General features: G+C 39.5%; 1 protein-coding gene across 1 annotated transcript in view; it reads left to right on the top strand.

The window, feature by feature from the left end:
- elfn1a (extracellular leucine-rich repeat and fibronectin type III domain containing 1a) overlaps positions 1-25,796 on the top strand; it is a 103,895-nt gene that overhangs the window by 63,191 nt on the left and 14,908 nt on the right. The window contains exon 2 of the mRNA XM_033645820.2: positions 1,776-1,863. The gene's annotated coding sequence lies outside the window, so the exon portion shown is untranslated. The remainder of the gene's footprint in view (positions 1-1,775; positions 1,864-25,796) is intronic.

The following is a 25,796-nucleotide window of genomic DNA, read 5'->3' as shown; positions in this document are numbered from 1 at the left end:
GGTGCCAAAGTGACAAACCCATATTTATCTAATGCACAACAACTTTCATGAGGAATAATAATTGTCTTCCATATAATGAGCTCTTCTTTGCATTGAATTCCCTGTTCAAGTGAACATGTGAATGTTCCTTGAGTAGGGCTGCACAATAAATCAAAATGTTATCGAAATTGCAACATGCCCAAGTGCAAGATCCATTGCAAGAGCTGCTGTTTATTGATAAAGGTAAAAGCACAGCACAAAATGAAGCAATGTGGTTCTACAGAGATGCCCTGGAATACAAATCATATTCCAGACATAAGAGAACATGTTTGTTTGGTAAAAACCCAAGAAAAAAATCATATCATCATAATTTTTCCTTTTTTTTCAATGAAAATTAAATGCAAAAATTAATATTCAAACTGAAACCACGATTTTTATTGCAAGTACAATATCTGTCAAAATAATCCCAATGTTTGGGGGGGGGGGGGTTGGCATATCGTGCAGACCTAATTTTGAGGGAAAATTCCTCTTCTCAACCTGTCTGTTAACGCCCGGTGGTTGGGGGGGGGATGTTCCCTCTTGGTTAAAGCATGGCAGGCAGGGGCAGCTGCAGGACTGACCCTGCCAAGGACAGAGAGCTTCCCATGCCTGTTCAATGGCGTAAAATGGGTCATTGAACAGCTAAATGGAGTCATTATGATGAGTAATTAAAAGAATACTGCTGAAGACTCCCAAACTCGCCTTTTCTCTTGGTTCCGCTGCTTTTTGTGTTGTCACGGGGCCTTTGCTGAAAGGCAGCTGCCTTGGGCCACTTAAACTATCACCCCTTTCACTGGGATGCAAATAGCAGCCTTAGCAGCTAATTGAATTGCATTATCTATTGTCCTCTCATTTACTGAAAATCTAGCCATTTTGCAGATTTCCATTACTGATTGTTGGAGATTGAATTTTGCCGGTGCTTTTTATCTGATACAGCATGTCATACACTCTGAATCACAAGGGATGAGAACACAGAATTGTTTCATTAGAGCAAGAGGAGTAATGTGAATACTGATTGTGCAGTAATCTGGGCCTCGTTTTAGGCAGATATTAATATGTATGTAGGTGGGAAAATTGCAGCTTTGCATTGCTGCATGCTGTGGAGGCTCGGTAAACAGAATCAGGAAAGCAAGGAACGAAACATGGTTAAAAGAAGATGAAGAAATCATGCTTCATTTCTGTGTCACTTATTGTAGTGAATACAAAACATCCATCTCTCTCTTCAGCACAAAGCTTCTCATCCTCTTTTATTTTAACTTCCAATAAAAATGCATGAAGACGTGCCCATGCATTGCGGCCTCCCTACGGGCGACGTGTGTAGCACATTCTCATTCACTTTTCAGGGAGTCATTAAGATGATAGGGGGGGAGGTGGGGGGGGATGATGTTTGATTAATTAGTAAAAATAACTTTGGCAAGACTGGACACTGAAACAGAGGATTTCATTAGCTTTTGCTTGCTAGATAAGGTTAATGAGGTGGTTCCGATTTTTGAAAAAAAAGGAAAAAAAAAAAAAGGAGGAAAAGGGAACGACTGCAATGCCAAAAGAAGGTTATCCTCTGAAGAAGCAGCTTCTTATTGCATGCCTCATTAACACTGGCCTCTATGGATTGGATTCAACATGTTGGCTTAAATACCTGTATGTTATATGAAGGTGTTTAATACTGAAAATCCATTCACATGCTTAAAGTAGTAAACAAACCACTTGATTGGAAATTACATATTCATATCTGTCACTATCTTGTTTTTGCTCCTCAGAGTTCAAGAAGAGAAATCAGTGAACATCTGCACTGCTATAGGAGGACACCAGGGATGCACAGTGAGGACTTCAACCTAGATTCCAGAGGTGAGTGAAGGTATTTTTGCTTCTAGCTTGAGTCAACTGCAGCTCTGCATGAGCAAACGCCCCCTAAGAGGATCAGAGAGAATCCATCGCTAATCCACTGGTCAATACACATGACGAGTACAGTGTCAAAGACAAGTCACTCAAAAGGACATGTCATCCTGAGAGTGGACAGTCTCAGTATCAGTCTGTGTATATGCGTGTTGTGTTTACGTTCCCCTGTTTCTGCCTCTGTTTTTTTAATTACATTAGCATGTCAGCACTAAAAGCTAAAATATATATTATAGGGTTTAGAAGGTGGAGTCTTTTAAATGTTTTGGGTAATGCATTTGTTATTTATGCAATCTCAATGGGAGCATTAGAATAAAACATCAATAGATGTCTTGTTTGTTATCAAGCTCTGATTTTATAACCCAACTCCAACCACCTGATCAGAGGACAAATGACTTTATTCTTTATCACAACCATTATGTTAAAAATTCTATTTCTCCCCTAACAGCTGTAATCTTTCTTTGAAATGATTTATTCACCAGCTAAACTTGAATTCATCACAGTTTAACCCACAAAATGATCATTTGTACAACAGTTATTCATCACAAGTAATGAAAAATTCATGCCTCCTCAGTGAAAGAAGAATCCAAAAACTGTGAAAATTCTTGATTAATTGAAGTCATAGGGGTCCACATTTAACAACAGTGAGACTATATCAAAACATCTATTTACAAACTCTCACACAACTCATTCAGTATAATCCAAGTCTTATTTATCCAGTCATATGCTCAGTTTTTCCCAAACAGGCAGCCCTATCCGACAGGAAACTGGACTAATAGTGAAACTTGTCTATGCTCTCTTCAAAGCCAGACTCCACTGAAAAAAACAGTAATATTACCTTACTGAACACAGAAGCTGCTGGTCTACCGCTGCCTCAATCTATAGTTTGTTTGTGTTATTGGGTCACTTTGATGTGTTAAAGGGTTGGTTCAGAATCAGTAAAGTCACACAATAACACAAACAAACTAACTGTGGTAGACCAACAGCTGCCTTGTTCAGCGAATTAATATTATTGTTTTGGTCAATGGAGTCTGGCTTTTTTAGTTCAGTTCTCCGTCAAAACAGCTGTCTGTTTCAGAAGTACTGAGCACACAACTGGAGAAATGAGCTGTGCACGAGTTGTGTGAGAGTTTTTAAACAGATATTTGATACAGTTTTGCTGTTGTTAAACGTAGCCCATTTTCACTCCCAATTCATCAAGAACTTTCTCAGTTTTTGGATTCTTCGTTCACTCTAGGACACATGAAATACAAAGTGTTCTTCAAATTCATTGTAACACGGGGTGAGTAACTGTTATACAACCGGTCATTTGAGGAGTGAAGTATTCATTTAATGCCCAAATATTAATGACAGGAAAAAAGAGCAAAACCACCTTTCTGACAGTTATTACATCTGCATATTGGCATAAATAAGTACATTTAATCTTTCACATACCACCCAACATATGATCCTTTTAAATGTCTTTTTAAAAACATGGATTTTTTAAAATTTTGCTCCATTATCTGCTTTTTCTCTCAACCGGTGAACAACAAATGAGTACTTTAATTTGCGAGGGTGTACCGTGACAGGAAGAGTATGTGCACACTGAACAATTAGTGCTGATTAAGAGGCCATTCACAAAATGGACGTGGCGTTAGAATTTTAATCATCATTGACTCACTTTTTTTGGAATACATTTTCATAACCTGCATAAACCTTCTTTTCAAGTGGCTCACTAGTAACTCAGCTAGTCTGTCATGTAAAGCCGAGCAGATGGGGAGTGCCCTATGGCTTCATTAAGGCACATGTCAGCAGCAGTAGAGTTTGTTCTAAATTTAACACTTTCCCTCTTGTGATTTAATTTCAGCAGAAGCAGAAAAAAAAGTAAATTTTAAGCTTAAATTCAATCTTACAGCTCTCTGTGTCTTAAATGTATTTAAATGAAACTCTAGCCAGTAAATATGTCAACGCCTTAGCTCTATTACCGTTAGCATGTTAATAGCATTAGGTTTAAAGCCCAGCTGAGCCTGAGGGGCTGACAAAGAATAATAGCATTTCCTCACAGTAAGTATAAAGACCTAAAGACCAGAAAGTTTCTTTATTTTCTATGCATCTAACAACTTTAACCTCATGTGGCTGCTAGTGTAGCTATAAACTTCTGGTCTTTAAAAAAAAAAAAAAAAAAAAAAAAAAGACCTACTTGTTTGTACTTGACTCGGCTGAAGTCCCAGTGCCCATTAAAGAAAAATTAAGCAACACCAAACATAGAGATGCAATCTAAAAATGGAGAGGGCCCCAGAGAAGAATGATAATAACGATCATGCTTTAGAAACAAAGCTATACAGAAATAATAAAGACTTAGTTTGGAAACTGTTTCTCACTGTGCAGGTAATATATTCAGTGCTTTTTACTGTGTATCATCATCTTAGTAAGCTTGCAACAAGGCATTTGGTGTAAGAGATCTACCAGAGAGCAGTTGAATGGATATTGAATGTGCTGTTTTAGTGCCACCACTAACCAAAGAAATCCTCTTTATTGTATTTTTTGATCTATCTTTTTCATGTTCACATCATTTTCAGTTATTGTTTTAAATGGGAGCAGCTATTTATGGCTTTTTTTATTAAACTAGAAGTTGAGAGACAATGAGCCTTTGTATATATTCTAGTCCGTCATATAAGGAAAGGCAGGTTTGGACAGACTTCAAGAATAAAATCCCCAATTGGACACATCAAATATGTGTTCGAGTGCTGGATCAATTGAATGACTTTGATTTAATCCTCGCTGCCTTTCAAGTACGGCCAGAGGGATTTTTCTTATGTCGAACTGTCCAGAAATATTTCTGCTACACCAATTCTTAGGGTATAAATATAAAACCACATTATGCATGAGAGGCACAACAAGCCGATATATACATCCTATTTATTGCCATCCTAAAACAAGTTTGGCAACCCATGAAAGAGTAGCAGCTTTAACTACTGTCATTAAAACTGGAGATGTACTGCTGTTGCTGTTGCTGCTGCTGCTGCTGCTGCTGCCGCTGGTGAAAGTTAGTGACGAGTCTGTAAGCCCAGAGCTGGAGAGGGACCACAAAACTCCCAGTTTAATTATTTCATTTTTTAAAAAAAGTGTCCAGACCAATATTCTTTAAGGGGACCCATAATTCCTAGTTTCCCTGCAGAGATATGTGCTTTTACTTCACTGATTTATACAGGATGTGCAATGTGCACTACAAGAGGAAAAGTCCGGCCCACTGAAACACAGGGCCAGAGGCAGGAATATTTTTGTATTCTTATCGCTTGATAGTTTGTTCCTAGTCAGATTTACTAGACACTCTTATTCCTACTATACACTAGAGGACTTTAGAGACTTAAGTCTGACGTCCCACATCTTAGGCTAATGTGAGATTTTAGTGTCACACAAGGTTTTGCAAAGACCAGGGATCTTGCAGGGTCACTATTTTCAAGACTACGACAAGATTCCTTTTGAGATTTCTTGCCTTCCTGCTCCTGGGGGAAAATATTATGCGAAACTCCCTTTACATATTCACAATTTCTTACATGTCGGGATTACGACACATAACTCTAGACACATGAGATACAAGGCGTCATAAGTCGACAGTATTCTTGTCAATTCAGCATAATCCATGAATACAACAGATAGACCACGAGATACATGCTAAATTAAACATCAGCTCTTGTTCACTCCACAACTCCACCAGTTTCTCCTCCTTTTCCACAGCACAAGCAGTCAAGACTTCTTACCACTCTTGCCTCCCCAGGGTCCCCTCCATGTTTACTGTCTCTTTGGTTTGCTACTTCTTGTTTAGTGCTGGAGAGAGTGCAACTATTCTTCAACTATCACATGTGCCAGGGCTAAAAATTTACAACACTCAACATGTTTGAGCAAGACATTGAAAAGACTGATGTAAGATAGCTCAGGCTGAGTTTTATGACCACCCTGCACCAAATGATCAAGATCATGGGAGTGTGCACTAACTATGGGAAAAATCTCAGGATTTTGTCTGTGACAGTAAAATTGCTTGCAAAGTTTTTGGTGCAGGTCCAGCATTAACCTCGCAAACTTGTTTCCACCTAATGAGTGCCATCTGTTCACGAGGTGGTGTGTGTTCCTGAGATTTCAGCATTACCGTAATCAATACACATAAGAGTTGCCAAATAAGGCAAACTTTTCCCCTCCATTTGTCAGAAAATTTGAGTCGCATAAATGTTAACAGTAAGAAGAATTTCACACAAAAGTTTCAGGCCCTGCTGTCAGACATCAGCAGACAAAACCATAAAAAATTAAGCAGTGTCAGTAGCGGTATTAGAGGGCCCGAAACTAGGCTATTTAAACAAACATTAATAATACAGCTGCCAAGGACGCATCATCAAAGCAGCACTGTACTGTGACTGAAGTATAGGGTTTGCCATGATTCTAGATGCTAGAAAACGTCCTTCTAAAGCAAACTGGTACATGGCAAATATGAGAGCCAGTCAAGGGGCTGTGACTGTCACAGTGATATTAATCTCCACAGATATCTGCATATGTATGCAGAATCTGTAGGTAAGCAGACAAGATGTTGGTATCAGAAGCAGTCTGTTTTCTGTTTGTAGTCTGAGTAGCATTGACTAATCACATTTGAGCAGCAGCTAAACAGTCCATGTGGAGAGACCTTAATGCAATCTTAGAACCCATCAGCTATTGTCTGACAAGAATGTAGCTTTACTTTTTTTTTTTTTTTTAAATCAGGATTTACATGCAGATATTTCTTTATGGAGTTTACCCACAATGGTAACACACAACTTTTGACATGAGAAAATGTTCCCACCAATTCAGTATCTGACCAAATGTCTCCCCTTCTGTTCCAGAGTTATGACATTACGTAATGGCCAGAAAAGTGTTTTTGCAGAACATTATGATGTCACAGTGAAGCTGACCTTTGACCTTTTGGGTATAAAATGACATCATCTGTTAATTATATCCTATTAGACATTTGGGTGAAATGTTGTTACAATTAGGGCATGATTTCTTGAGTTATGGGCAAAAACGTGTTTTGTGAGGTCACAATGATCTTGACCTTTTGCTTTTGACCACTAAATTCTATCAGTTAATTGTTAAGTCCCAGTGGATGTTTGTGCCAAATCTAAAGAAATCCCCTCAAGGTGTTCTTGAGATATAATGTTCACTAGAGACATACTCAAGGTCACATTTACCTTGGCCACTGCTATCTCCGGCACGTAGACATAAAGATGATAAAAGCTTCTCAGTGAATAGGCAAACCATGATGATGATGATGATGATCTGGTGAGCAGAATATTTATTTTGCATTAAGGCTCATGTAGTTATACGTATACCTTGATTTCAGTATATTAGGCGTGTGCATGACTCATACAACAAATGACATTCATACCTACTGTTACAAAAATTAAATGTGTGACAAATCAGGTGAACACAAATTCTCCTAAATCACATGTATGTACCAAATGATATTGAACATGTTCATTTGAGTAGTTCTTGCATGAGGCCCAAACGCTATATTGTAAATAAACGCTACGGCCTCTAAAGTGTTATTGTTGAAGCAACTTTGTTTTTATCCCTCACTTTGATGGTTTTCAGTTTTGCCTTCAAGGCAGTCGAAAATTTGTCCTGGGATCCAGAATATCATAAAGCCATTGATCACTGTGATGATCATTCTCCTGACCAGGTCACAGCAGATTTATCCCCATCAAGCTCTATAGTGCCAGCTCCTCCGTCAACCTGGATTCCTAATTGATGGCACTAGAGAAGAGTTATTTGAATGGATTACCGTAAAGAGCATCATGGATTAGCCTGAGAGAGACATGGATCCTGAGGGAGCCTTAAATTGGTCACATAAAGTGATTATAAAACATCCGTATGGTTGGCAATTATTGGGCTCCCTTCTCATCAAAGGAATTTAACCCTTCCTCCACGTTCGCTCGATGCATCGATTCGACTCTGGCCTGTTACATCTCACGTGGGCTGCGGTGGTGTTTGTTGGTGCCCAGGCAGTGCAATGATCAATGCCCTCAGGGTGGGAAAACAACTAGTTGTAAATATAGCATTGGTTTTTGTAGTTGCATTTATGACTTAGTTACTATGACGTCAAGGTGGTAACACATAGTGACTAAAACCAACCTATCCATTTGAGCAAGATCAATGCAACATACAACACCCCTCATGGCAGCACAAGCCATCTTAAAAGACTAAATGGCTGTTTTACACTTCTTGATTAACGATTCATGTGATTACATTATTACTGCAGTGCTCAATCAGAGTAAAAGAGAATCCGACATAGCGCCTCCTCTGTGGTTCTGTTGTGGTTCTGTATTGGTGCATTTCCCAGAACTGAACTCATCCAATTGCCCTGCTTGGGCTGTCATCAGTCCTAATGTACTGTAATTTTTAGTGATCACTTTACTCACTTGATGCTCCCTCAGTCCATTAATTCCGTGATGAGAGCTACATCTATCACAAATATGGCTGCCATAATATTAAAGTCTTTGCCCTGTAAAAGATGAGCGGATCTAAATCAGACCAAAAATGTCTCCAGTAAACATCCTGTGCATGCCCAGGTCTCTCCACATTGGTCAGTGTGAAAACCTCAGTGTTAGGAGTGTTTTAATTCAAGAAAAAGTAGCTGAGATTTGAAAAAAAGTAGTTCAGATTTCTACATGATACACTTTTCTTGTGGTGAAATGCTAAACTGTTGCATTGTTTACATTGGCTTTGTTTCCCCATTGTTTGGAGTCTCACAGACTGGGCCGGTTCTAGCCTGCTATATAAAGGCCCAGACACATCGAACTAATATCAAGAACCAGTAGTGACAAAAGGCGACTGTTGTGTTGCCTCAGGTTGCTTGTGTCTTGGCCAAAAAGCTGCAGGTAAACACAGTGCAAAGACTACAACCAATGGCCAACTAGCATGTACATTCTTCGCCTGTGCGAGAAGATATAACTCTTCATACCAGCAGGTGGCCGTAACCTGTACTTGTCAATCAAAAAGGGAAACTGGCAGACTGAAAGGACAGATTCAAGATGCTAGTTAGCTTGTTAGCACATTAAAAACACAACCAGATGTTGAAAGCTCAATGGCTTAAAAAAATCTAACCTAATATAACAAGTTGTTTAAATCTCACGCCCTCACTTCCGTTTCTCTTCTTGTCTTCTGAATTGAACTGCCAATCACAGCGATTTGATTCACCGACGGGCTCTGCTGGCACAGATGCTGAATAAACATGCTGAATCAGCTGAATTTAGGCCTACAGGGGCCAATTAGTGACAGCAATGCAGGACACACCACCAAAACTAGGGACGCTCACCGATGGCCAGATATTGACCAATGGCCAACTGTTGCCTTGAAGTGTCAAGGCCCTTATGGTGGGCAACTTGAGGCGGTAGGCAGCCAAGAGGTTATAGAAGCAGACTGGTAGCCTGATGGTTGCCGTTTCAAATCCCTAGTCAGATGGCACAAATATCTGGCAAAATGACAGCTGGCAACTAGAGCGTTGTCAGAGTCATGATCAGATCTATATCAATGTATACTCAAACTCTAATGTAAATATAAATACAGTGACCTCCTTGAGGCCATATGTAATAGTCTGCTAAAGAGCCCTCCTACCTGACCTGGGCCGTGAGCCATGTAAAGCATTGCCACTGCCAAAGGTCACACCAGACACCACTGCTCTGACTGTGATCCTCCCTCCTTTAAAAAAGTCAGAAGAACAGAATAAGGTTTAACCACACCATTTTTAATGAACAGAACATTTTCTATAGCATTTTTAAAGCATTTTTTCCATAGCATATTTAAAGTTAGTGTTTAGTGTTAACATCAACATAAATAAGAAACGTTTTAATTAAATTTAACACTGAGCTTTGGCCTTCCTGTCTTTTAATTAGTCTAGTCCTCACAATATCACATTATCACCTCAGCTGCCCTGACTCACCGAGATTTTTTTTTATACATTATCAAATATAAAATGCTATTTATCTGTTGCTTGGCTGAATACATGATGGTTATTATTTACTGAGAGATATGCGTCTGTATTGCCCAGCACGCCCAGCTAATCAACATTCTAAATTCAATATTTAATCAGTGGTCAATGTCAGTCCATTATTTTACATTCTGCATTAGTCCAGAGTTGTAACTTAACCTTGACTGAGAGACAATTGTTGTTTTGTTCAAAAGTTATGTGTGCCTATGAGGAGTGCCATCACGCCTGTATATTGTCTGGAATGGTTCCTACAGACGTTGCTGCTGGAAAGTACGTGTTTGATTTCATGCATGCGCAGAGAGAAATTTATTCAGTCTGTCTTTCAAACTCAGTGCAGACTAATTTAGAACGATGTGTAAGCGCTGCTTGGGCGGAGACGAACAGTATTTTTCGGTGGCATGTCATTGCATTTCGTGGGTAAAGAGGCTAAAATGAGTGTGTTCAGCTGGATGATGTATTTCTATCAATGCCAATTGGAGCCAGAGCCAATAAATACATGTGACAACTGCAGAGTCATTTGACCCAGGTGTGAATGCCAATTGTAACCTTTAGTATTATATTTTTTAAAAAAAAACAGAAGTTAGTGGAGGCTAGCGTTGTTTTGTGCAGTGGAAAATGGGTTTAAGTATGTTTTGTCAGCTGATAAAGTGGGTCTGGGGTCTCAAGAACCTCAAACGGAACAAAAGGGTTACGTTAAAAACCATTACAGCCCACACATATATCTATACAACGAATACATGTAAAGGAAGCCAAAATGACACTTCAGTGATTGTCTAATGGATCCAACATAAAACCTATAAAGCAAGTCAACACAGGGTTAGTTCTTATAATGTCATCTCCATTACTTTAATCGAATCCCATATTATTTTGTTAATAACGACTTGCACCAGCAGCCAGGCTGTGACTTAGCAATGAGAAAGGCAATCATGGAGAAAATGAATCAAAGTTAAAATGGGCCTACACAGATTTGACAGACAGCTGTCAGCCATTCATTAGACTCCCTAATGATTTTTTTTCCACATCGCTGATAAAGTGCCACAGCACCTTTCCCAGCGTGACAGGGGACTTTTCTCAAATCATGACACTTCAATTCTTCCTTCTTATTGCGTGCCATTCATGCAGTCAGACTTGCAGAAGGCAAAGCCGCTTGTCTGTGTCGTTGAAATGAAAAATGACTGCAATAAAACACAGAGACTCCATGTATAATGCACGTGTTGTTTTAAAAACACAGAGTTAGGCGTGTTCCTGAGTGAGACATGAGGAGATAATTGAGGCTTTGGTTTATCGCCTACAGAGCAGGATTAAAAACCTGAGGCCACGCACCTTTAAAGAAGGATCTCTGACCATCTGCTTTTGTTTCGTCTTGTCAAACGCTGTTCATCATTTCTGTCAAATCTCTTACATTTACCGCTTTATTTCTTCCATAAGACATTTTCCAAAATGCATTGTCTCTAAGCCTTTAAACTAGTATTAGATTTCCTAAAGATTATTAATATAACAGAGCGAAGGTGATAAACCTGTCTTAAAATACATTTGATGAGTTTGCCTTTCAATTGTTCACCTCCTTGCATTAAGTAAATGTTAAATGACTCACTGTTTATTAAAGGAGCTAAAACTGAAGTGTTTCAGTCATAGAGGCTGCCTATGGCACTTTGAATATTGTATAGTGATTCTCTTAAGAAGTTTTCTGTGCTCTAAAAGATAACAGGATTGCAGGAGGTGAGGTGCTCAAATGAGAAAACTGAGTATCAGTTTTGTCACAGTATCGTTTGATAAACCATTTGCAGGCACTCATTTTATTAGCTTTTAATCTGCCTGCCACACGTCCTCCTTTACAATGTTATTTCACCCATCACTTTTTAATGACAGTAAACAAGTCATTATCTATATTTCCCATCATATGCTGTGTTTGGTTATTTCTGTTTAACAGGAAGTGACCTCACTGTTTCAGGATTGATTTATGTGTTTTCCATCGCCGCCGTGCTTTTTTATTCACTTATCCCTTTGGAAAGATAGCTCTACAGCTGAAAATTGCACCTCAAATGGATTATAGATTAGTATCAGTGTCTGACTGTCCAACTTGGGCGGTAATGTGTCAGGACTGTGGCACAGTCGCGACAAAGAATTACTCATCCAGTGTGTTTTGGAAACTTAGTTGGAGGTGTAATAAATCTACTATATTAAAACAGTATATAAGTGATATGCGTGATGTCAGTAAATGAGTCAGTAATGCTGTTTAACTTTCATTTATCCGTATCACTGACATCAGTTGTCTCCAAATGTGTGTGATTAAGATGAATGTGTATCCAGTTTTGCCATATAGCAGCTGCATTTACTTATTAATTCACCTTCAGCAAGTGAGAGGGAATGGAGCAATTAAATCAACAGATGTACTAGTTGTAATACCCAGATACCTGAATACACACAGCTGTGGGTGCTTCGTGAATAAAGACCACTGACATTCATGTATAGTGATTATTTCCACAAGGATGAGGTTACTGTGTCAAACAAAAAACAAACTGACACGAACACAAACAAAACTGCTGTTTTAACCACAAGCACATTTTAGTTAGTGAATATTTTTTAATGACGTCTAGATAAATGGAATAGTTATCAATGATAGGAGTGTGACATCACATGGAGGTGGCAAGGCTACTGGAAAATGGCATTGATGAGAAGAGTAACTGATGCTGACGCTATGTGATGACAGGTATTTTCAACCCTTCAAGGCCGATAAAACAATACTGGACGTATTAAAAATGAATAGGTCCCAGTAAGTGGGAGTATAGAGCAGCCCGGATGCCAGAAGAAAATGTTTGCATTGTACTTCTGAAAACCATGAATGCGTAACATTTCCACATTTCATCCATATCCTTAAAATGTTTCGAAGGTCAAGTTATATATAAGCTGACTTCTTCAACGGGAGGTGGAAGGGACGGTGGATGGCGTGTCACCTTGGTGAGACACCTGCCAAGCTGTAGACCATTGTTAAACACCAACAAACGACACCACCAATCGTCTGTTGGTGAGCCTTCACAGCATTTCCACCAGTTTCCCGGGAACATCAATTGTTGGTTTGTAGACATGCGATTTGAAGCCTTGAGCTTGGCATTTTTGCCGTCGCCTTCTTTTGATTTTTGGAGTCAGAAGTGACCATATTTGGATCAGAGGAGCTGTGGAGGAGCAAGGGGTGGATCTGACTGAGAGCCCGAGGACAGAGGGGTACATATACCCTTGTATCCCAGATGGGTACTTGTACCTTTGTACTCCAGACTACCTGTGCAGTTGCTAAGGTGAATATGGAAATATTGTAGGGCAGCAACTGGTGCAGCCATGGCATCCAGATTTCTCCCTAGCCATTAGTTCATGATCCCACCCACCTGTTGGGAAACACTCTTGTATTATACACATATTGAGTCAGCTGTAACACCTGGTCACTATGTGTCACATTTAAGAGCATGTGGAAACGACATAGCACACAGAGTCTAAACACTAAGCTAAAATGTATGTATAAACAACTGAAGTAGTCTTCCAAAAGTCATTGATAAACAGTTGTCTCTTTCAAACTTGCACCTTTTACTAAACGATGCATCTATTTCACAGCACATTAAAGTCTGAATGTGTCACAGTGAAAATAAAATTTGTGTGGCCACACTGACAGCAGTCATTTCAACAGGGCTCGGTAGAAGTCGAAGGCTTTTTATCCGCACAATGATTAATCACATCACATAAGGCATCTGTCCACTATGTAATATATCTTGTCATATGACCTTTCGGCTTTGTTGTAGAATGATAATTGCCTCTGCTTCATCTCCTTAGTGGGTTATGACACAGATGACATTTATTGACTAGACACCCTTGTACAAGTATTTTACAAGAAGTGTGCAAAAAGGAAATGTAGATGAGGAGCATCTGTGAAACAGAGGCTGTTGTTTTTATATGGAGGACTTGTATTATCCATGCTGGTAATGGAACCTGCTGTTAAAACCCTCCTTAAAAGCTTCTGCTTCTTTAAATAGAGACTGATGTATTCTAAGAAAATCTGTGCCAGGGAGAAGGCATGTGTGAAAGAAAGTGAATGGCACTGTTATGGCTGTGACAACTATAGCATTACACGTGAAAGCTACTCAAGCACAAGGTGATTTTTTTTTAACTGCTGTTTACAGCATACGCACTAGAATGCTGTGTTTCTCCTTTGTGAAGAAACTGTAGCTTTTCTTTCCAAATAAGCAAAGCAAATACTTCCTTTGTCCCCTATGTGCATTTGTGGAGGAAAATTTGAATAGACAGCAGCAATAAAAATGCAAATTCTGACACAAAGTTATCTGGGCATTTTATGTCCGTTTATTTCCACTAATGTCCATTAGCATTTAAAGCATTTATTTGTTGCATCCTCTAACCTAACTGGGATAAAAGTCCTCCCAGTGGTGTACCTGTCATCTCGCATTGAGATCTCCTTCAAGTCTGCAGTTCGCTTTCTGTGGCGCACCAAAAAACCTTTCACTCCTGTGATAGTCAAGCACGAGCTCTCTGTTGCATCCTCTGCCCCTTATAGAGCCTGAGAGAATTTGCCCTGTCAGAAACAATAACTTCCCTTTCAAAGGCAGAGACAGTTTTATTTCTCAACATGGCCATCACACAAGATGGTTGTTTCCATTTGCCTCCCCCTTGTTTCCTTTCATTCCAGCACTCATCATAGATGGATCAAATTGCAGCGCCAGGAAAGTCGGGACTTAAAATCCTCGCTAGCACCGATTGATTTTTCTTTCCTGTCACCTTGTCCAACTCTAATACTCCTTTTGGGCTCTGTAAAAAGGAGCTCATAGTGTAGGTTCAGAGAGCAAGATAAAGTCATTATCCCCCCCAAAATCAGATAATCATCTCTCTGAACTCCAACTACACACCTACACACACACATTCACATAGCAAACTCATGTACTGAACTCCTGTTTCATGAATCTGTTGCTACTGCTGCTCCAATCTGCTGTCACTGACCACCACAAGCTCAAAGCACCAACCCATGGATAGATAACTGATTATTGCACGTCCATTAAATGTTAAGTGTGTATCTCTGTCAGGGGGGTTGTGAGTGTAGAGACAGTCTTGTGCAAATTTACAAGAGGACTGCGTGGCTTTTACGGCTGCTAGATCTGCATGAATATGACAAAAAGGATCAGTTTAATTCTCAAAGCACCCGCAAAGAGTGAAATGCACCCCTAACTGTGCTTCCACCTGTGCTATTTGCATGTATTCAAATGAGGTAATATGCATACATTGGGCCCCTTTCTATATAAATGAGTTGAGATGCCCAGTTAAAGATGCTAAGTCTAGCTGGCTTTCTACCCAAGAAGGGTCTGTTTGATAGATATTGTGCTCTATTCCAAGGCAGCAAAACTCTATAACGTTAGTGAATGACAGGAAAATAAAATGGTAAAATAACTCGAGCTGAGATGGAGCTGTCAATCAAGCGTGATCTGATCATTCTCCTACAATCCTGAGAAATAGTCTGAGCAGCTAAATGAGCTGTTTTTGAATCAGGTTTTCTAGTTATGAACATTTATTTTCACTCAGATTTTTGGATGCTTAATGAGTCGCTCATCTTTGATATCATTTATGGATTTTTTTTTTTACTCTTTCAAGCCAAGTTTCCCGTGGCTTTAAAAAAGTTACAAAAATGTGTTTGTATGCTGTCAATTCTAGTTCTTAGATAGCCAGAAATTTGGAATAGAGTGAAATCAGAAACATCGGACAGACTCAGTGCATCTTTAGAAATGAGCCTCATTGCAAAACAGTTCAATTCACAAGGCACTAATAGCCACATGCAGTTACAGTGAAATTATTAGCGTCTTCATAGAGTTGGTGGTAACTGAAGTGCATTTATAAGGGGTGTCATGCCCACAAGCAGCACCAACAGCACTGATAGATCTGGAAATTAAATCCCCAGTACGGTCTCTCTGTTATGTTTAAATTCCATGCCTGAAGTTTTAAGGGATGCCCGCGGCCTAAAAATTTCAGTTTCCTCTTTGCCATTGTTCTGCCTACTGTGTTCTAGGTGTGAAGGCAACACTCATGCCGAATGGATAATTGCACTCAGCTGCAAAACTTCATGTGAATATTTGCACTGAAATGCCTTTAGCACAGAATCTTTTGTGATTTGGACCATGGGCAATTCATGACACTAACAGCAGCCACAAGCCATTCTTTATGAATTCACTCCTCCGCGTCAAACCTGTCCCAGAGCATCACATGAGCGGAAACCAAACCGCGAAACCAAAATGAAGATCACTGCGATAAATGCTTAAAATCTCGACGCGAGTGTCCTGACTGAATTAGGGTAAATCTGGGGAGGAAGATAAAAATGTAAAACTCCCTTGAAGCCACGTTAACTCTTTTAAGATGTAGATTATTTCAGTTAAACTCTTTGTGGAGATAATCTCCAAGTGATAATGTCCTCTGCCTAAATGTGTCAGATATTCCGTCGGGTTGGACAGATATAAACATTCAGCGCAGGGAACGGCCGCTTCGCTGTTCACAGCCTGTCAATCAGAACAGTGAGGCAGGTTGACCTGTCAGTCAGACGCACGGTCCTGCAGTACAACATAATTGAATTAGCTGCAGTCACTTTCTGAAGGTTAATTGGTGGGGAAACCTTGGCTCAGCATGGCGAGTAATTGAGAAAGATAAGGAAAGCGAGTCTTATCACAGATTTTATCAGCATATGTGAACTTTTATCAATTCTCTAAAAAATATAAGATATTAATAAAAAAAAACATAAAGAAGTTGACACCCAGCAGTCCTGTTAAATCCACCTGAGTAATTTTTCCATAACTTCCTGTCACGCTCAGGGCTGCGCAGTAGCTCCCACTTTGGTTCGACATGTCATGAGTCAGCAGCTAGAGACATTGCTGCCAGATGCTTTGGCTTGGAGGCCAAAATAACGTGCCGAGTTGATGGTCAGTTGATGGCCTGGAAAATTGCATTTAAACCTTCAGGTGTTATTCCAACTTGTATCTTACTCTCAAACGTACCGAATTAAATTAAACTCTACTTTGCTCCTGTCCTTTTGATAAATGCTCTCCGTAGCCCAAATGCCTTTTCCCCCTGCTCAGTATGCGTCCTGTGGAGCTGAAATGTTATGGTTTTGTTATAGAATTCGGTACAGTGCAGAGATCACAGCATTCATTTTAAAGAAAAAAACTGTGAAAGGTTGAGCAGGATGCACTTTTCTGCTTCCCAGTGTCCTGCTAACTATTGCGCCGGGCTGCTTTAATTCTCCTGCAGGGTTTCACTGATGCATCTGTCTCCATCAGTGCGGTGTGATTCCACACCATTCTCCATGGCTTATCATCTTTATAAGAGGTGTCACCCAAAGTAGAGCTTTTAGTTTGTAATGAGATTTTTTGCTCTCGTCTAAGCTTGAATCATACTAGGTCATGAGCCTGCTGAAGGACTCTTGATACACTGAAGAACAATGGAGTGAGATATTGGGAATTTACAAGAGATGGCAGGGTAGTAAGTCATTTAAAGTTTTACAAAGTATGACACCTGTGTGGAATACCAAGTAGTAAGTGGGTTGAATGTAACTTTCTGATAGACCAGTTTCAAATTCAGCCAGTGCATATCTGTATCAGCCCAACCTTTGCACTCAAGACCTTAATTATCCAAAAAGGATCTGTTATTTGACATTTGGCACAAATGTATCATCAGCATTAATTGAGATCAATCCACACTCCAGCAATACTTATTACCCTGATGCTAATTTGCACCTAATTAGCAGGGCCCAGTACTAATTGGCAGCAAGAAGATATTAGCTGTCCTAATTTTATCTCTGCAAAACTCCAATGAATCTAGCATGTTTGATTACAGGGCAAGATAACAAAAATAAAGATTTATATGTATTATTTTAGATTTTGTTCTTCAACAATTACAGTAATGTCTCTCTCTACTTTGCAACACATGAGGTGGTCACATAATAAACCGATGAGATGAGTAACGACTAACAGCTTCTGAATACACAAGTTTGTTTACCAAAGTCTAATTAAGTGCTGCCGTAAAGTCCTAATGTACACTGAAATTCAGTTAATGCCGTTTTAACCAACAAAAATATACTATATCTATGTGTCCACATACAATAGCTTGTATGATATCCTACAAATAAGAGCCCCACTAATGACGTTATTTACTAATGTCAAGTTGCATGCCTAATGTAAAGTTATTAGGGTACAGCAAGTGAGGTGTGTTAGGTTTAGGAAAAGAAACATGGTGGCGACATACCTTAAAATGACTCAAAGTTCGCACAGTTCCCCTAGGGGAAAGTCCCGGGCGAAAGTCCTATGTTTTGTGATCTATCCACCACCCCAACCTGCCTTCTTTTGAGATCACACCCTTCTTTACTCCCATCAGCTCAGTGGACACGTGAATACAGCCTTCCCAAATACGTGGGATATAAATGAATGACGAGCTCAAGTTACGTAGAATATGTTTAAATTTTAATGCATTCGTTTTAATGGAAAAACGAACAAACGGTCCATGAAAGCAGCTTGACTGTATCAGTAACTTTAATACTGTTACTATGCCAGCCTGTTGACCAATTTACCGTTTTGCTGCACATATAAAAGCAGACTTGAACTTTTGACAAAAGTGTGTTGCTGTGATCCATTTTACAGCATGACTATAATAAAATGTTTTTACTGACTGACTGTAAACATGTAAATAACATACTGTAATATACACCAACAGTGTTGTGGAAAATCAAATTTCACAAAAGCTGGCTCAAAGTTCAGTTCACACAGATTAAAATAAACTTGTTCATAGTTCACAATGTGAATTTTGAGCTGAGTTCACAGCCCCAAAAAATGACTAATGTCCATTTCTTCCCTCTTTTTTTAATCAGCTGCTTCAAGCTATTCTTTTTACAACCACCCCTTACTCATTCATACCTATCCCCCCCCCCCCCCCCCCCAAATTAAATGAATTACTATTTACAGTACTACAGAATTAGAGACAGAGATTATTTTCAAAAGCCAAGAAAAATAAATGAGTATATGTTTGACCACTTAAGCAATGTGTCATATTATGCAAAAGAGTAGGAAAAGAGGTGCAGTAAAGGTAAACTGTAGATAAAATTTAATTTAAAATTAGCCTGTATTAACCAAATTATGCAGCCATTTAAAAAAATATAGACTATATCCATATGCTTCTAAGCAAGCTGGTAAAGGTTCTACCACTGGCTTCATTACAGTCACTATAGCTCAAAAATGGGTTATAATTTCAGTTCTGCAGATCATGTGATTTAGAGAAAGCAATTCTCAAGAGTATTCAGACATTAAAACATAATATATAGCATATTTTTTTAAAAACTAAGACTTGTTAATATATACAAGAACAAATAAGTAAAATCATTATACCTTCATAGGAATAGCCCAGAATTACTCAATTTAACACTTATTACAAAATGTGTCCAACAAAAACAAAACATGGGGCCGTATTCACAAAGCTTCCTAGCACAACGAGGTGCTCCTAGTGACAAAATTCTAAGAAAATTCTTAGAATTGTTGTTTTAGGTCCTTGTAAAAATACAAGTTATTCACGGAGCATCATAGACCTTAAAAGAGCTCCTGAGGTGAAAAACTGTTAGGAGCAGGGAGAAGGACATTTAAGAGGCTTAAGAGTTTTCTAAGCTGAGGAGAAAATCGTGGAAATACAAAGAGGTCGGAGAAACGGTCTCCAAACAAAAAATGACAGTGAGTAAATGGAATGCTACAGATGAGATTGTGCAGGGATAATATTTGTGGTCGATCTCATTTTGGATATGCACACATTTCCCACCTCACAAAATAATGCTATAACACCAGAAATAAAATGATCACAATACTAAGATATTTGAAAAACTGAAAAAACACAACAGTGCAGCAGTGATGACTTGGGTCTGTCTCAACCTTCCATCAGCAGAGTGATCACACTAACAATGACAACACTGTTAATCTCATATTGTGATGCAGTTCATTTCACTTCCAGTGGGTGTCCACACCTTGCAGCTCACAAAAGGGCATGTCTGTGACAACCAATCACATCTGTTAAAAGACAGCATCACACCTAGCAACAAGGTCAACCACACCCCCTCACTAAGATAAACATTTCTGTCAGAGTTGCTCCAAGAACTTTCCTTAATCACTCCTAAGCTAAGACTCCTTACTAAAAGTTTTAGTTGAGAGAGAGAGTTAGGAGCTCTCGTAGAGTACTCTCATAATGTTTGTGAATATGGCCCATGATATCTATTTCAAATGGACACGCTTAGCGAAGCTCCAGGAAACATATTCCAGCCAGTGCATTGCAGTTGGCTAACAGGGAGGGATGGCCTTGGAGCCGGGTGGTTGCCAGGGGTTTGCAAGCTAACAACAATCAGGACTGTGCCTTTTCCACTCCAAAAGTACAGCTCCCAGCCACCAGTAAGCTATGCTGTGTAATTTTCATGTTGGATAACCTTTCTTCGGACATGTGCGAGTAGGCGGGGATGGAGAGAAAAAAGTGAGACTCCTATGATGGTCAGGAGAACCAGGGAAAATTGTGCTGTTTATTCTGCCGTAAATCCTTCGCTGCTGTAAAACGAGCAACTGTTGTGAGAGTGAATGACACTCAAGCTCAAATTCATCAGTTACAAAATTGATGCATGCAGGAAGTGCACCAGGCTTTAAAGCCAAACTTTGTAGTGGCCAAACAGTGTAATTACACCATCATGTGATCCCCTGTGGCACAAAAAGACTTTTCTCATTGACTTACATGACAAAGAGATGTCTGTAAATCAGTGGATACATATTTTGAGCATCACAAACCCTGCAAATGACTCGTTTCACTATCAGGACTTTAACCATTCAGTCCGATAACATTTTGAAAAACCAGAGGAGCCGCATGATTGAATCATTTTATCCCCATTGAAGTTAAGTGAGTGGTAAACCCAAAGTAGGCGGCTTGGCCAACATACGTTTCTAGAGTGTCTGCTCTATGGCCTGCATAGTGCAGGAGCAGTGCCTGTCATTCAGGTAATTTTATACACTGCAGTTAAACCATTTTGGCTTCATGCGCCACTGAGCACCTTTCATTAGAATAAATAGGGCCCCGCCTCCAACACTGTAGCCCATTCTCTTATACATCCAACACTGCACAATTCTGCACAACCACAAAACTCACTCACTCAAACAAACATGCTTTTTCCTGTTGCATTTACACAAACCTTGGTAAAGAGATGTGTTAGGGGCACAGATGTCAAGGAGCCTTTACAGTGATGATAGATCAAAATACTGAGAGAAATGAAACCATTTTGCTTTTGTTGTGATGATATCATACACATTGCAAAAGCTGTTTTTGTTTTGTTTGACAGGAAATGGCAAAGAAAAGTCAGTTATGTTGTCTCAGCAGGTTGGTCTCTGATAAGAAACCTTTAACTATTACTGGGTGTTATTCAGAAACTACAATTAGCGCTCATTTTGTTGGATACTCCCCCTTGTGGTAGTTTTCAGGAAGTGCAATTTGAGAAATTAAGCTTATATCAATATTTTGTTTATCTTTTTACACAATTTCACAAAACACATAGAATAACAATGCCACTATAATAATTGTTGCCATACATTTGCAGGTGACACACTAACAATACACTTGTTTAGCTGTCTGGTTGCAACTTCACTGGTTTGTTTGAATCTCTTAGCATTGTTTTCAACATTAGCAGGCGGCTGGTTCAGTGAAAATGTTCTAAAAACTGTACATTACCCACTCAGCATCACACAGCAGACAGACAAACTGTATTTAGTGACTAGCTGGTGGACATACTGGGGCATTTAGAAGCTAAAGAGAAAGATTTTTCTCCCATAAATTGGTAGAGACCCAATCTCAGAACCTTTCGGCTATCGGTCTGATGATGAGCCTCTAGGGACAAGGGACAATATTACTGGAGATCTGGTCTAGCCAGGGGATTTCTCTGTTAGGTGCCAGTCATGTCAGCTAATTTCTATCACAAAGACATCTACATATGAATGGAGATCAGTTTTTAAAAAGCTGACATGAAGCTAAATTGTTGTCAATTGATAGCTGATTGATTCTAAGATTGAATTTTGGCCAATGCATTCTGCCCCTCCACACGACCTGTTTACCTGTCGCTCAAACATGATTGGTCACTACTGCTCCAACTACAAACAGAAAACAGAAAACTTCTGATACCAAATCCCGAATATCAGAATGTTGCTTTGTAACTGCTAAATAAGCAACTATTTGCCATATTGGTTTGTATCCGATGCCTCCAACAACATTCATTTTTTCTGTGAAATGTTGTCACTCTACTATAGGGAATTAGGCCGACTCATAAACCCTGTCATTCAAATAGTTCTTAGGAAATGAGTGCTGTCAAATGTTCTCAAATCACCTTTATTATGTAACTCCAAGTACAGCACTTAATCACTACATTTATCACTTTATTTCAGCCTCAGGGGGTGCTGAAAGCTCTCTAGCTCTGTTTTATATGTGGAAGTAACTCCAGTTGTCATGCAGGAATGAAAGGTTTTGTCTAGAAAACAAATGGATTCAGTGCATCAAGGTGGCATGCAATACTCCTCACTCAAATCTTAGGTTATTCTATCTAAGAACTACATTTGCTGAGCTCCTGTCTACTGAAAAACACACACACCAAGTCCAACAAGTATATCAGTGATGGCATTAAAAGAGAAGAACTTTGAGCAAACAGTACTCAATGAAGATTGGACCATCACTTCTTTTCTGGGCAATATTCTCAGAGTAATTAATGTATGAGTTTAATACCCTCTGATATAACTCAAGCATATGTGCCCTCGTTCTCCTTCCCTCCAAAGCAATTCAGTACCTCAATGAGCACAATGTTTTCCTTCCCCAAGAGAAGAAGTTCCACTTAAACTCAATTGATTCTCCACTCCTGGTTTCCAATCTTTACTTCTTTTTCATTCTTCACAGCAAGAAGCGCATGCATTTTCAATGACATCAAATAAAGGGCAGTCATTGGTATGGATGAGGAGGGTCCATGGAGATTGAGGCACCTTCACCGTCACAAAGAACAAGATAGGAAGCACGGGGGGAAACAAGAAAAAGCAGGGACTCAAACTGTAAAAAAATCAGATCCTTTGATATCACGCTTTTGTAGACACTTGGAGATAGAACAGAAAAATATTCATTTAGTATGCACGAGGAAATTGTTTGGACGGACACACTGACAAACAGAAGGGGACTGAGAGGCAGAGATAGCCAGAGAGGGCGTGGAGGTGCAGTCTGGTTGGTTTGCATACAATATACGGCTGTTTATGAGGGAGGGAGACGAAGTAGTTTCAAGATCGTTTTTCTCAATGTGGCATCTGCAGCTCCTGTCAAACTTTGCCTTGAAGCAAGGGTTCTTGTGGCGGAGATGCACTCCTGAGGCTCTGTGTGAGAGAGGACGACTCTTCTACATCACATTTAAAGACTCCAGCCAGACACAGAGAGCCACTGCATCTGAAAGATTCCCCTTAAAGTATGATCCAACTTGTCACTATCACAACACCTGCTTCAACCCTCTCCTTTAAAAGGCCGCATCAACATTCAAATGCTTATGTGAATTTTAGTAAACAACTCTGAAAAAGTACGATTCTTGACTCAAATGTAGTATCGCTGTGTGCAACCAGAAATGTCTGTAATAAAGATAGAGCTCGATTTCTAAACATTTACAGTCTCTGTGATGTTCTCTAGTCTTTTTTCATGGAAAAAAAATAATAAATAAAAAAGAACCCGATGATTTACTGAGTATAAGTGAAGTATAAACAGGCCCTGAGCAGCTGGAACAGAATTTACAAGGCAGTGTTTGAATCATTCTTCAAGAGCAGGGTTTCAATAGGTTATCCACAGAAGAGGAAAAGAAAAAGAAAAGCCTTCATTATCCAGTGCATAAAGCCTAAATGGAAAAGAGACTGTGGAATGGCTGCCTGTGTCTGATAGGGGAATATACTCAGCTCTGATGCCTTGGGTGTTCTGGCCTGCTGCACTCAGGGCTAGCACTGGACCATATAGATTGCTACCATTATGGAAAGTGGGTCTGTGGTGGCAAATAGACCTAAGCTCTCATAAGGCAACACACCCCGCTGGATGCCTAGGCTCATTTGAAGATCTGCATATACAGTACAATGAAGGCAAAGCACAAAAAAATTATTTCAATGTAGTTGGTTGCTTTGTTTTTTCCCCTAACAACTTAGCGCCACAGGTGTTGTTGTTGTTGGCATATGCTGCGAATTCATTCAGACGCGAGTGCAAGAGTGAAGATACAGTGTTTGAATTCAAAATCGGCATGCCAAAACTACGGTATCACCTATCGTTGTGAGCATACTTGTGTATTTGTGTTTACCCTAACACAGGAAACTAGCCTGGCTGTAATTTATGCATGGCTTTCAGTGGTGAGGCAGTGAATCAGTTGGAGGCTCACTAGAGTGAGTCACTGTGGACAAACAAAACACAGCCAATGCATTGTAAATGAGACGAGACTTCTCCGGTTTAACTTTAACTTCCATTTAACCGCTAAAGGATCTTGTACCAGCGCCACGCTGTGAGCGGATGGAGATCTGGTCAGATGAGCTCGCTCTCTGCCATGTGGTATTTGTGATAAAGGTCAGAGACTGGGGAATAATAACAAGTCACTGTTTTTCTTTAAGAAATCCTTTGCCTTGCCAGATATTCTGCAGAGCTGTGTTTTTTCATATTCATTTCATGGAACATTTGATTTGGAACCTCTTTTCTCTCAGGGGCTGTGAGAGTGTTCTTTTCTTCAATGCTCCTCTGCCGCTGCTCTTTTGTCGTCATGAAGGTGGTTTCGTAATGGCAGCCTTTGGCATTCTGTTGCTGTGTCCTCCACCACAGCATTTATTTTCCTCTTTATCTGCACTTGAATAGCTGACCAATGCTTTTACTAGATCATCTCAGCCTGATTGCAGATCATTTGTTAGCATTGTGTGACCCAAGGAGAATTGCAATTTAAAAAACGGAGTCTATGCACCAAAAACACCCTTCATTTGTACCTTAAAATGCTGTCTTGTATGTACCTTTGAATGGCATTGAGACCATGCACTTTTAAAGCGTGCATGCACACGGGGGCTGCAAAATTGCCAAGAAAATATTCAGGTTGAAAACTGACCATGGGAGTGATGGGTGAGTTAATGGGGTGATTAGCTCACACTGTATTTACCATGACATATGCAGATAGAAACAAACCCTCTACCATATCATACAGACATTACTATAAATCTGTCTAACAGAAAAGAAAAAGCCAATTAATCAGTCGATTTACCCTCTGAAGACCAAGCCCTATGTTCATGAACAGAACACTTTTTGAAGACAAAAAATCCACGAATTTGCCAAATAAAAGCATGAATTTGTTAAATACATACAATGTGAAATGTATTGAGAAAAGTACTTTGAAAAAAAAATTCAAGCTGACAATGTGAGCTGTGTGCAAACTTAGGGTTCAAAGTAAACAACTAATTGAACAACTAAATGAAATTAAGTGCTTGGCAATAAAGTATTAATGGAAATTGTATTAATTAGATTGATTAAAACTCCTCAATCAGCATGCTTAAGCTACATCCCACATGGTCACACCAAGCAAGCAACAATTAGCAGAAGGTTATAAATTGTGTATTTTCCTTTAGGCTACTATCTGCTGGTTAACTGAAATATCATAATATATTCACTCCAGCAATATAATCAAAACTTGCATGAAAGTATGTAGTCCTTTGGCTCAGACAGTGCAGGAGTTTTGGCAGTGGAGTAGCTTAAACATGAAGGGAGAATGCTCCCTGTGTGCAGAGGGTTGTAATTTGGCTGAATTCGTATTTAATGGGATGCTGGCACATAATCAGGA

The sequence above is a fragment of the Epinephelus lanceolatus genome, chromosome 18 (assembly GCF_041903045.1).
Source record: "Epinephelus lanceolatus isolate andai-2023 chromosome 18, ASM4190304v1, whole genome shotgun sequence".
NCBI classification, from domain to species: domain Eukaryota; kingdom Metazoa; phylum Chordata; class Actinopteri; order Perciformes; family Serranidae; genus Epinephelus; species Epinephelus lanceolatus.
This window is presented reverse-complemented; position numbering and strand designations above follow the sequence as displayed.